At 43.6% G+C, this 12418-nt stretch overlaps 1 long non-coding RNA gene across 1 annotated transcript; it reads left to right on the plus strand.

The window, feature by feature from the left end:
- Positions 1-1721: 1721 nt before the first annotated feature.
- On the plus strand, positions 1722-8996 carry LOC148315555 (uncharacterized). The gene is made up of 3 exons (XR_015840823.1): positions 1722-1824; positions 5446-5546; positions 8908-8996. It is a non-coding gene; the product is annotated as an uncharacterized LOC148315555 (long non-coding RNA).
- Positions 8997-12418: the final 3422 nt, after the last annotated feature.

A 12418-nucleotide genomic window follows, 5' to 3' on the forward strand; every position in this document is an offset into this window, starting at 1 on the left:
GCATGCCCTCCTCCTCCGGAGCTTCCATTCGGTTAAACTTAGGGGCCGCTTGGAACCGCCCGTGCCCGGGGAAGGTGCTCCTCTACGGCTTAACTGCCACGCACGCCGGCCGGAGCTCTGGTACGGTCCGAACCGCGCGAAACGTCGCCACCGATCGTGTCCGGGGGAACGTGCTCTTCTTCGTCCACTCTCCTCTTCGCCCACGCTCTTCTTCGGCGCACGCCGGCCGTCTAACCGCTCCAGCGCCCCGTCGTGCCGCTCGGCGAAACTACAATGCCCCCGAATATTTTTTAGACCCGCGAAGCACTGAACCCGCGAAAGGTGAACCGCGAAGTAGCGAGGGTTCACTGTATGTATAAGACCAAGACCTACAAAAAAGTCTCTTGGAGCAATGAGCTAGGTTTTACAGGAAGTCGGCCATTTTGAATTTACTTAAAAGGGGGCGGGTCACCACAATGGACTTTGTGTAGAAATTATTATTGGGGCCCGAGCAGCGACCGCGGCGAGGTCCCTATTGTTTTTGTAGAAAACATTATTACTTTTATTATTATTATTATTATTATTATTAGGGCCTGAGCAGCGACCGCTGCGAAGTCCCTATTGTTTTTGTAGAAATTATTATTATTATTATTTTTCCGATTGTTCGATCGCATTTTTGACCCCCGAAACATGCACAAAAACTCACCAAACTTGGCAGTCTCATCGGGCATGGCGAAAAATTTGATATTTTAACGTCTAATATGAACAGGAAGTGAGTTATGAATTTTTGAAAGTCCGACTTTTGCCCTTTTTTGCATGTTTACAGGGGTCATTCTTTTGCACCCTGTTCCTAAAGGCTTCATCTGATTGCCTTAAAATTCTGTCTGTAGCATCTGAAGACCTGGCACAAACACTGGGGCTAAAATTTTTTGTTTCCGAAATACTATATGACGGGGGCGGGGCATCAAAGTTTTCACTTAAGATTTCCTTCGCCGCAATGGACAAAATGCTAAATAACTCTCCTGCACATGCTGCTAAAAATCCAAAACTTCACATGTACATAAAGAGTCTGTACCTGAAGACATCTATATGTTTATATTCAGTTATACACCTTGCGCCAATCAATATCATTTTTTACATTTTGACGTACTGCACGGTGCCCTTTTAACGAATCTGATTGAAAATTGGCTAGAAAAGACTCAAGACATTGATCTTACTCTATCCCTATTTTTGTGACTTTCCTTCGAAGGGCGTGGCTATTACGGTGCCGCAGAGTCTGATTATTCTCCGTGGCAACAAAAGTTCCTGCAAAATGATTCAGATGATCCATCTTCTCGAAATTTTTCACATTTGAGGATATTCAGGCCCTGAAGACGGCTGCCAACTTATTTTTGATCGCAGTGGTAGCGCCACCAACTGGTTAAAACAAATACAAATTATTTTCGTTGATTTTTTTCTCCGGGCAGGTTAACAAAATCTACCTTACATTTGCTCGGATGAGTGTTTAGACCTTGAGGATGTCACAATACGAAAGTCTTTCGCCTTCTTCAGAGTGTCACATGATGGTGTCTTGTGGCCCGTCTTTATCAGCTGATGTTCCATGAGGGCGTGACTTACCTGTCACAAGAATGAAGGCAAGTCACGCCCCCCGCTGTCCGTTCACTCCGCCAAAATGCTGCTCCAGGTGGTAGAGAGGATGAAGGCTCCCTTGTCTCTGTTCATGGTTTTTATGCCTCGCTTGCAGATCTCAATGGCCTCTCTGATCCAGCGCTGTTGTTTGTTCTCTTCGGTGCGGATGACCCTGCCCTTCTCCCGGTCCATGATGTGGTTTTCCCTTTTGCAGTGGTCAGTGATTGCTGATTTGTAATGTTCATGTTGTGCTTGTTCTTTTACTGCTCTGATTTTTCATTTTTTTGACAGGTAAGTCACACCCTCATGGAACATCAGCTGATAAAGACGGGTCTCAAGACACCATCATGCGACACTCTGAAGAAGGCGAAAGACTCGCCGAAACATGTCAGGTAAAAAATTAACCTAAAACATAATTGTCTGCTTTTAATGAATCAGTCAAATATCAATAATAAGAAGACAAAATGAACCTAATACAAATAAATGAATGCTTAATAACTCCCCTGCACATGCTCCTAAAAATCCAAACCTTCACCTGTAAATAAAACGTCCCGACCTGAAGACATCTTAATGTTATTATTTTGTTATACACACAGTGCCGCCAAGTGGAATCAAAAATTTGTTTTTATTTTAATTTTCACGTACTGCACGGTGCCCTTTTGACGAATCCGACTGAAAATTAGTCAGAAAAGACTCAAGACAATGATCTTACTCTCTGCCGAATTTTGTGACGTTTTGGCAAAAGGCGTGGCTATTAAGGTGCTGAAAAGTCCGATTGTACTTTGTGGCAACAAAAGCTCCGGCAACATGACTCAGATGATCCTATCTTCTCGAAGTTGTACACATTTGAGGATACTTCAGCCCTGAAGACATCTACCAACTTATTTTACATCGTAGTAGTAGCGCCACCAACTGGTAAAAGCTAATACAAGTTATTTTCTTGGATGTTTTTCTCCGTGCAACTCAACAAGGTCGCCCTCATATATGCTCGGATGACTGTTTCGGCCATGAGGATGTCACAATACGAAATTCGTGATTTTTCGTGAAAAGTTGTGGGAGTGGCATTGCACTGTTCGGCAATAAAACAAAGCTGATTATGAGGTTCTAAATATGAACGACAACTCGTAAAACTTTACATCCACATCAGGCCGAGCAAATTTATCAATATTTTATAAGTTAGTTGTGCAGCTTTTTTGAAATGGCTCGCCATGGCCCTCGAGAAATGTTAAAAAAAAGCAGCTCTGGTTGAGTGTTTCACCTCGCTTTTTGTAAATTTTATGGAGTACAGTGAACCCTCGGTTATCGCGGTTAATGGGGACCGAGACCACCCGCGAAAACTGAAAATCCGCGAAGTAGCGGCGCACCTTCAAAAATGCTTAAAAAAAATATACAATATATATAATAAATATATATATATATATATATATATATATATATATATATATACGGGGAGAGAGAGAGTGAAATTCATGTTATAACAAAAAAACCAAATTATTATTAAAACGTATTATTTTTTTATTCCCCAGCCATTCTTTTTGTATTTATTTAATTACTCCGACTTTTACCTGCTGGTACGCCGTCCGGTGTGCCCTGTGAAATGAAAGGTGGCATTCTTTATTTATTTATTCATTTATTCATTCATAACTGACAGCCTCGCGCTCCGCTCGTGCCCGGGCGGAAGAGGTGCTCCAATTCGGCTTAACTGTGACACACGCCCGCCCTCCTCCCCCGGAACTTCCATTCGGTTAAACTTAGGGGCCGCTTGGCACCGCCCGTGCCCGGGGAAGGTGCTCCTCTTCGGCTTACTGTGACGCGAGAATGCCCTCCTCCTCCGGAGCTTCCATTCAGTTAAACTTAGGGGCCGCTTGGAACCGCCCGTGCCCGGGGAAGGTGCTCCTCTTCGGCTTACTGTGACGCGAGCATGCCCTCCTCCTCCGGAGCTTCCATTCGGTTAAACTTAGGGACCGCTTGGCACCGCCCGTGCCCGGGGAAGGTGCTCCTCTACGGCTTAACTGCCACGCACGCCGGCCGGAGCTCTGGTACGGTCCGAACCGCGCGAAACGTCGCCACCGATCGTGTCCGGGAGAACGTGCTCTTCTTCGTCCACTCTCCTCTTCGCCCACGCTCTTCTTCGGCGCACGCCGGCCGTCTAACCGCTCCAGCGCCCCGTCGTGCCGCTCGGCGAAACTACAATGCCCCCGAATATTTTTTAGACCCGCGAAGCACTGAACCCGCGAAAGGTGAACCGCGAAGTAGCGAGGGTTCACTGTATGTATAAGACCAAGACCTACAAAAAAGTCTCTTGGAGCAATGAGCTAGGTTTTAAAGGAAGTCGGCCATTTTGAATTTACTTAAAAGGGGGCGGGTCACCACAATGGACTTTGTGTAGAAATTATTATTGGGGCCCGAGCAGCGACGGCGGCGAGGTCCCTATTGTTTTTGTAGAAATTATTATTAGGGCCTGAGCAGCGACCGCTCCGAGGTCCCCATTGTTTTTGTGGAAATTATTATTATTTTTATTATTATTATTATTAGGGCCCGAGCAGTGACCGCTGCGAGGTCCCTATTGTTTTTCTAGAAATTGTTATTAGGGCCCGAGCTGCGACGGCTGCGAGGTCCCTATTGTTTTTGTAGAAAATATTATTACTTTTATTATTATTAATATTATTATTATTATTATTTGGGCCTGAGCAGCGACCGCTGCGAAGTCCCTATTGTTTTTGTAGAAATTATTATTATTATTATTTTTCCGATTGTTCGATCGCATTTTTGACCCCCGAAACATGCACAAAAACTCACCAAACTTGGCAGTCTCATCGGGCATGGCGAAAAATTTGATATTTTAACGTCTAATATGAACAGGAAGTGAGTTATGAATTTTTGAAAGTCCGACTTTTGCCCTTTTTTGCATGTTTACAGGGGTCATTCTTTTGCACCCTGATCCTAAAGGCTTCATCTGATTGCCTTAAAATTCTGTCTGTAGCATCTGAAGACCTGGGACAAACACTGGGGCTAAAATTTTTTGTTTCCGAAATACTATATGACGGGGGCGGGGCTTCAAAGTTTTCACTTAAGATTTCCTTCGCCGCAATGGACAAAATGCTTAATAACTCTCCTGCACATGCTGCTAAAAATCCAAAACTTCACATGTACATAAAAAGTCTGTACCTGAAGACATCTATATGTTTATATTCAGTTATACACCTTGCGCCAATCAATATCATTTTTTACATTTTGACGTACTGCACGGTGCCCTTTTAACGAATCTGATTGAAAATTGGCTAGAAAAGACTCAAGACATTGATCTTACTCTATCCCTATTTTTGTGACTTTCCTTCGAAGGGCGTGGCTATTACGGTGCCGCAGAGTCTGATTATTCTCCGTGGCAACAAAAGTTCCTGCAAAATGATTCAGATGATCCATCTTCTCGAAATTTTTCACATTTGAGGATATTCAGGCCCTGAAGACGGCTGCCAACTTATTTTTGATCGCAGTGGTAGCGCCACCAACTGGTTAAAACAAATACAAATTATTTTCGTTGATGTTTTTCTCCGGGCAGGTGAACAAAATCTACCTTATATTTGCTCGGATGAGTGTTTAGGCCTTGAGCATGTCACAATACGAAAGTCTTTCGCCTTCTTCAGAGTGTCACATGATGCTGTCTTGTGACCCGTCTTTATCAGCTGATGTTCCATGAGGGCGTGACTTACCTGTCACAAGAATGAAGGCAAGTCACGCCCCCCGCTGTCCGTTCACTCCGCCAAGATGCTGGTCCAGGTGGTAGAGAGGATGAAGGCTCCCTTGTCTCTGTTCATGGTTTTTATGCCTCGCTTGCAGATCTCAATGGCCTCTCTGATCCAGCGCTGTTGTTTGTTCTCTTCTGTGCGGATGACCCTGCCCTTCTCCCGGTCCATGATGTGGTTTTCCCTTTTGCAGTGGTCAGTGATTGCTGATTTGTAATGTTCATGTTGTGCTTGTTCTTTTACTGCTCTGATTTTTTTCATTTTTTTGACAGGTAAGTCACACCCTCATGGAACATCAGCTCAAGACACCATCATGCGACACTCTGAAGAAGGCGAAAGACTCGCCGAAACATGTCAGGTAAAAAATTAACCTAAAACATAATTGTCTGCTTTTAATGAATCAGTCAAATATCAATAATAAGAAGACAAAATGAACCTAATACAAATAAATGAATGCTTAATAACTCCCCTGCACATGCTCCTAAAAATCCAAACCTTCACCTGTAAATAAAACGTCCCGACCTGAAGACATCGTAATGTTATTATTTTGTTATACACACAGTGCCGCCAAGTGGAATCAAAAATTTGTTTTTATTTTAATTTTCACGTACTGCACGGTGCCCTTTTGACGAATCCGACTGAAAATGAGTCAGAAAAGACTCAAGACAATGATCTTACTCTCTGCCGAATTTTGTGGCGTTTTGGCAAAAGGCGTGGCTATTAAGGTGCTGAAAAGTCCGATTGTACTCTGTGGCAACAAAAGCTCCGGCAACATGACTCAGATGATCTTATCTTCTCGAAGTTGTACACATTTGAGGATACTTCAGCCCTGAAGACATCTACCAACTTATTTTACATCGTAGTAGTAGCGCCACCAACTGGTAAAAGCTAATACAAGTTATTTTCTTGGATGTTTTTCTCCGTGCAACTCAACAAGGTCGCCCTCATATATGCTCGGATGACTGTTTCGGCCATGAGGATGTCACAATACGAAATTCGTCCTTTTTCGTGAAAAGTTGTGGGAGTGGCATTGCACTGTTCGGCAATAAAACAAAGCTGATTATGAGGTTCTAAATATGAACGACAACTCGTAAAACTTTACACACACATCAGGCCGAGCAAATTTATCAATATTTTATACGTTAGTTGTGCAGCTTTTTTGAAATGGCTCGCCATGGCCCTCGAGAAATGTTAAAAAAAGCAGCTCTGGTTGAGTGTTTCACCTCGCTTTTTGTAAATTTTATGGAGTACAGTGAACCCTCGGTTATCGCGGTTAATGGGGACCGAGACCACCCGCGAAAACTGAAAATCCGCGAAGTAGCGGCGCACCTTCAAAAATGCTTAAAAAAAATATACAATATATATAATAAATATATATATATATATATATATATATATATATATATATATATATATATATATATATATATATATATATATATATATATATATATATATATATACGGGGAGAGAGAGAGTGAAATTCATGTTATAACAAAAAAACCAAATTATTATTAAAACGTATTATTTTTTTATTCCCCAGCCATTCTTTTAGTATTTATTTAATTACTCCGACTTTTACCTGCTGTTACGGCGTCCGGTGTGCCCTGTGAAATGAAAGGTGGCATTCTTTATTTATTTATTCATTTATTCATTCATAACTGACAGCCTCGCGCTCCGCTCGTGCCCGGGCAGAAGAGGTGCTCCAATTTGGCTTAACTGTGACACACGCCCGCCCTCCTCCCCCGGAGCTTCCATTCGGTTAAACTTAGGGGCCGCTTGGCACCGCCCGTGCCCGGGGAAGGTGCTCCTCTTCGGCTTACTGTGACGCGAGCATGCCCTCCTCCTCCGGAGCTTCCATTCGGTTAAACTTAGGGGCCGCTTGGAACCGCCCGTGCCCGGGGAAGGTGCTCCTCTACGGCTTAACTGCCACGCACGCCGGCCGGAGCTCTGGTACGGTCCGAACCGCGCGAAACGTCGCCACCGATCGTGTCCGGGGGAACGTGCTCTTCTTCGTCCACTCTCCTCTTCGCCCACGCTCTTCTTCGGCGCACGCCGGCCGTCTAACCGCTCCAGCGCCCCGTCGTGCCGCTCGGCGAAACTACAATGCCCCCGAATATTTTTTAGACCCGCGAAGCACTGAACCCGCGAAAGGTGAACCGCGAAGTAGCGAGGGTTCACTGTATGTATAAGACCAAGACCTACAAAAAAGTCTCTTGGAGCAATGAGCTAGGTTTTACAGGAAGTCGGCCATTTTGAATTTACTTAAAAGGGGGCGGGTCACCACAATGGACTTTGTGTAGAAATTATTATTGGGGCCCGAGCAGCGACCGCGGCGAGGTCCCTATTGTTTTTGTAGAAAACATTATTACTTTTATTATTATTATTATTATTATTATTAGGGCCTGAGCAGCGACCGCTGCGAAGTCCCTATTGTTTTTGTAGAAATTATTATTATTATTATTTTTCCGATTGTTCGATCGCATTTTTGACCCCCGAAACATGCACAAAAACTCACCAAACTTGGCAGTCTCATCGGGCATGGCGAAAAATTTGATATTTTCACGTCTAATATGAACAGGAAGTGAGTTATGAATTTTTGAAAGTCCGACTTTTGCCCTTTTTTGCATGTTTACAGGGGTCATTCTTTTGCACCCTGATCCTAAAGGCTTCATCTGATTGCCTTAAAATTCTGTCTGTAGCATCTGAAGACCTGGGACAAACACTGGGGCTAAAATTTTTTGTTTCCGAAATACTATATGACGGGGGCGGGGCTTCAAAGTTTTCACTTAAGATTTCCTTCGCCGCAATGGACAAAATGCTTAATAACTCTCCTGCACATGCTGCTAAAAATCCAAAACTTCACATGTACATAAAGAGTCTGTACCTGAAGACATCTATATGTTTATATTCAGTTATACACCTTGCGCCAATCAATATCATTTTTTACATTTTGACGTACTGCATGGTGCCCTTTTAACGAATCCGATTGAAAATTGGCTAGAAAAGACTCAAGACATTGATCTTACTCTATCCCTATTTTTATGACTTTCCTTCAAAGGGCGTGGCTATTACGGTGCCGCAGAGTCTGATTATTCTCCGTGGCAACAAAAGTTCCTGCAAAATGATTCAGATGATCCATCTTCTGGAAATCTTTCACATTTGAGGATATTCAGGCCCTGAAGACGGCTGCCAACTTATTTTTGATCGCAGTGGTAGCGCCACCAACTGGTTAAAACAAATACAAATTATTTTCGTTGATGTTTTTCTCCGGGCAGGTGAACAAAATCTACCTTATATTTGCTCGGATGAGTGTTTAGGCCTTGAGCATGTCACAATACAAAAGTCTTTCGCCTTCTTCAGAGTGTCACATGATGGTGTCTTGTGACCCGTCTTTATCAGCTGATGTTCCATGAGGGCGTGACTTACCTGTCACAAGAATGAAGGCAAGTCACGCCCCCCGCTGTCCGTTCACTCCGCCAAGATGCTGGTCCAGGTGGTAGAGAGGATGAAGGCTCCCTTGTCTCTGTTCATGGTTTTTATGCCTCGCTTGCAGATCTCAATGGCCTCTCTGATCCAGCGCTGTTGTTTGTTCTCTTCTGTGCGGATGACCCTGCCCTTCTCCCGGTCCATGATGTGGTTTTCCCTTTTGCAGTGGTCAGTGATTGCTGATTTGTAATGTTCATGTTGTGCTTGTTCTTTTACTGCTCTGATTTTTTCATTTTTTTGACAGGTAAGTCACACCCTCATGGAACATCAGCTGATAAAGACGGGTCTCAAGACACCATCATGCGACACTCTGAAGAAGGCGAAAGACTCGCCGAAACATGTCAGGTAAAAAATTAACCTAAAACATAATTGTCTGCTTTTAATGAATCAGTCAAATATCAATAATAAGAAGACAAAATGAACCTAATACAAATAAATGAATGCTTAATAACTCCCCTGCACATGCTCCTAAAAATCCAAACCTTCACCTGTAAATAAAACGTCCCGACCTGAAGACATCTTAATGTTATTATTTTGTTATACACACAGTGCCGCCAAGTGGAATCAAAAATTTGTTTTTATTTTAATTTTCACGTACTGCACGGTGCCCTTTTGACGAATCCGACTGAAAATTAGTCAGAAAAGACTCAAGACAATGATCTTACTCTCTGCCGAATTTTGTGACGTTTTGGCAAAAGGCGTGGCTATTAAGGTGCTGAAAAGTCCGATTGTACTCTGTGGCAACAAAAGCTCCGGCAACATGACTCAGATGATCCTATCTTCTCGAAGTTGTACACATTTGAGGATACTTCAGCCCTGAAGACATCTACCAACTTATTTTACATCGTAGTAGTAGCGCCACCAACTGGTAAAAGCTAATACAAGTTATTTTCTTGGATGTTTTTCTCCGTGCAACTCAACAAGGTCGCCCTCATATATGCTCGGATGACTGTTTCGGCCATGAGGATGTCACAATACGAAATTCGTCCTTTTTCGTGAAAAGTTGTGGGAGTGGCATTGCACTGTTCGGCAATAAAACAAAGCTGATTATGAGGTTCTAAATATGAACGACAACTCGTAAAACTTTACACACACATCAGGCCGAGCAAATTTATCAATATTTTATACGTTAGTTGTGCAGCTTTTTTGAAATGGCTCGCCATGGCCCTCGAGAAATGTTAAAAAAAGCAGCTCTGGTTGAGTGTTTCACCTCGCTTTTTGTAAATTTTATGGAGTACAGTGAACCCTCGGTTATCGCGGTTAATGGGGACCGAGACCACCCGCGAAAACTGAAAATCCGCGAAGTAGCGGCGCACCTTCAAAAATGCTTAAAAAAAATATACAATATATATAATAAATATATATATATATATATATATATATATATATATATATATACGGGGAGAGAGAGAGTGAAATTCATGTTATATCAAAAAAACCAAATTATTATTAAAACGTATTATTTTTTTATTCCCCAGCCATTCTTTTAGTATTTATTTAATTACTCCGACTTTTACCTGCTGGTACGCCGTCCGGTGTGCCCTGTGAAATCAAAGGTGGCATTCTTTATTTATTTATTCATTTATTCATTCATAACTGACAGCCTCGCGCTCCGCTCGTGCCCGGGTAGAAGAGGTGCTCCAATTTGGCTTAACTGTGACACACGCCCGCCCTCCTCCCCCGGAGCTTCCATTCGGTTAAACTTAGGGGCCGCTTGGCACCGCCCGTGCCCGGGGAAGGTGCTCCTCTTCGGCTTACTGTGACGCGAGCATGCCCTCCTCCTCCGGAGCTTCCATTCGGTTAAACTTAGGGGCCGCTTGGAACCGCCCGTGCCCGGGGAAGGTGCTCCTCTACGGCTTAACTGCCACGCACGCCGGCCGGAGCTCGGGTACGGTCCGAACCGCGCGAAACGTCGCCACCGATCGTGTCCGGGGGAACGTGCTCTTCTTCGTCCACTCTCCTCTTCGCCCACGCTCTTCTTCGGCGCACGCCGGCCGTCTAACCGCTCCAGCGCCCCGTCGTGCCGCTCGGCGAAACTACAATGCCCCCGAATATTTTTTAGACCCGCGAAGCACTGAACCCGCGAAAGGTGAACCGCGAAGTAGCGAGGGTTCACTGTATGTATAAGACCAAGACCTACAAAAAAGTCTCTTGGAGCAATGAGCTAGGTTTTACAGGAAGTCGGCCATTTTGAATTTACTTAAAAGGGGGCGGGTCACCACAATGGACTTTGTGTAGAAATTATTATTGGGGCCCGAGCAGCGACCGCGGCGAGGTCCCTATTGTTTTTGTAGAAAATATTATTACTTTTATTATTATTATTATTATTATTATTAGGGCCTGAGCAGCGACCGCTGCGAAGTCCCTATTGTTTTTGTAGAAATTATTATTATTATTATTTTTCCGATTGTTCGATCGCATTTTTGACCCCCGAAACATGCACAAAAACTCACCAAACTTGGCAGTCTCATCGGGCATGACGAAAAATTTGATATTTTAACGTCTAATATGAACAGGAATTGAGTTATGAATTTTTGAAAGTCCGACTTTTGCCCTTTTTTGCATGTTTACAGGGGTCATTCTTTTGCACCCTGATCTAAAGGCTTCATCTGATTGCCTTAAAATTCTGTCTGTAGCATCTGAAGACCTGGCACAAACACTGGGGCTAAAATTTTTTGTTTCCGAAATACTATATGACGGGGGCGGGGCATCAAAGTTTTCACTTAAGATTTCCTTCGCCGCAATGGACAAAATGCTTAATAACTCTCCTGCACATGCTGCTAAAAATCCAAAACTTCACATGTACATAAAGAGTCTGTACCTGAAGACATCTATATGTTTATATTCAGTTATACACCTTGCGCCAATCAATATCATTTTTTACATTTTGACGTACTGCACGGTGCCCTTTTAACGAATCTGATTGAAAATTGGCTAGAAAAGACTCAAGACATTGATCTTACTCTATCCCTATTTTTGTGACTTTCCTTCGAAGGGCGTGGCTATTACGGTGCCGCAGAGTCTGATTATTCTCCGTGGCAACAAAAGTTCCTGCAAAATGATTCAGATGATCCATCTTCTCGAAATTTTTCACATTTGAGGATATTCAGGCCCTGAAGACGGCTGCCAACTTATTTTTGATCGCAGTGGTAGCGCCACCAACTGGTTAAAACAAATACAAATTATTTTTGTTGATGTTTTTCTCCGGGCAGGTTAACAAAATCTACCTTATATTTGCTCGGATGAGTGTTTAGGCCTTGAGCATGTCACAATACAAAAGTCTTTCGCCTTCTTCAGAGTGTCACATGATGGTGTCTTGTGACCCGTCTTTATCAGCTGATGTTCCATGAGGGCGTGACTTACCTGTCACAAGAATGAAGGCAAGTCACGCCCCCCGCTGTCCGTTCACTCCGCCAAGATGCTGGTCCAGGTGGTAGAGAGGATGAAGGCTCCCTTGTCTCTGTTCATGGTTTTTATGCCTCGCTTGCAGATCTCAATGGCCTCTCTGATCCAGCGCTGTTGTTTGTTCTCTTCTGTGCGGATGACCCTGCCCTTCTCCCGGTCCATGATGTGGTTTT

This window comes from Idiotropiscis lumnitzeri, unplaced genomic scaffold, assembly GCF_059441095.1.
Source record: "Idiotropiscis lumnitzeri isolate Australia: NSW breed Sydney's pygmy pipehorse unplaced genomic scaffold, RoL_Ilum_1.0 HiC_scaffold_102, whole genome shotgun sequence".
NCBI lineage: Eukaryota > Metazoa > Chordata > Actinopteri > Syngnathiformes > Syngnathidae > Idiotropiscis > Idiotropiscis lumnitzeri.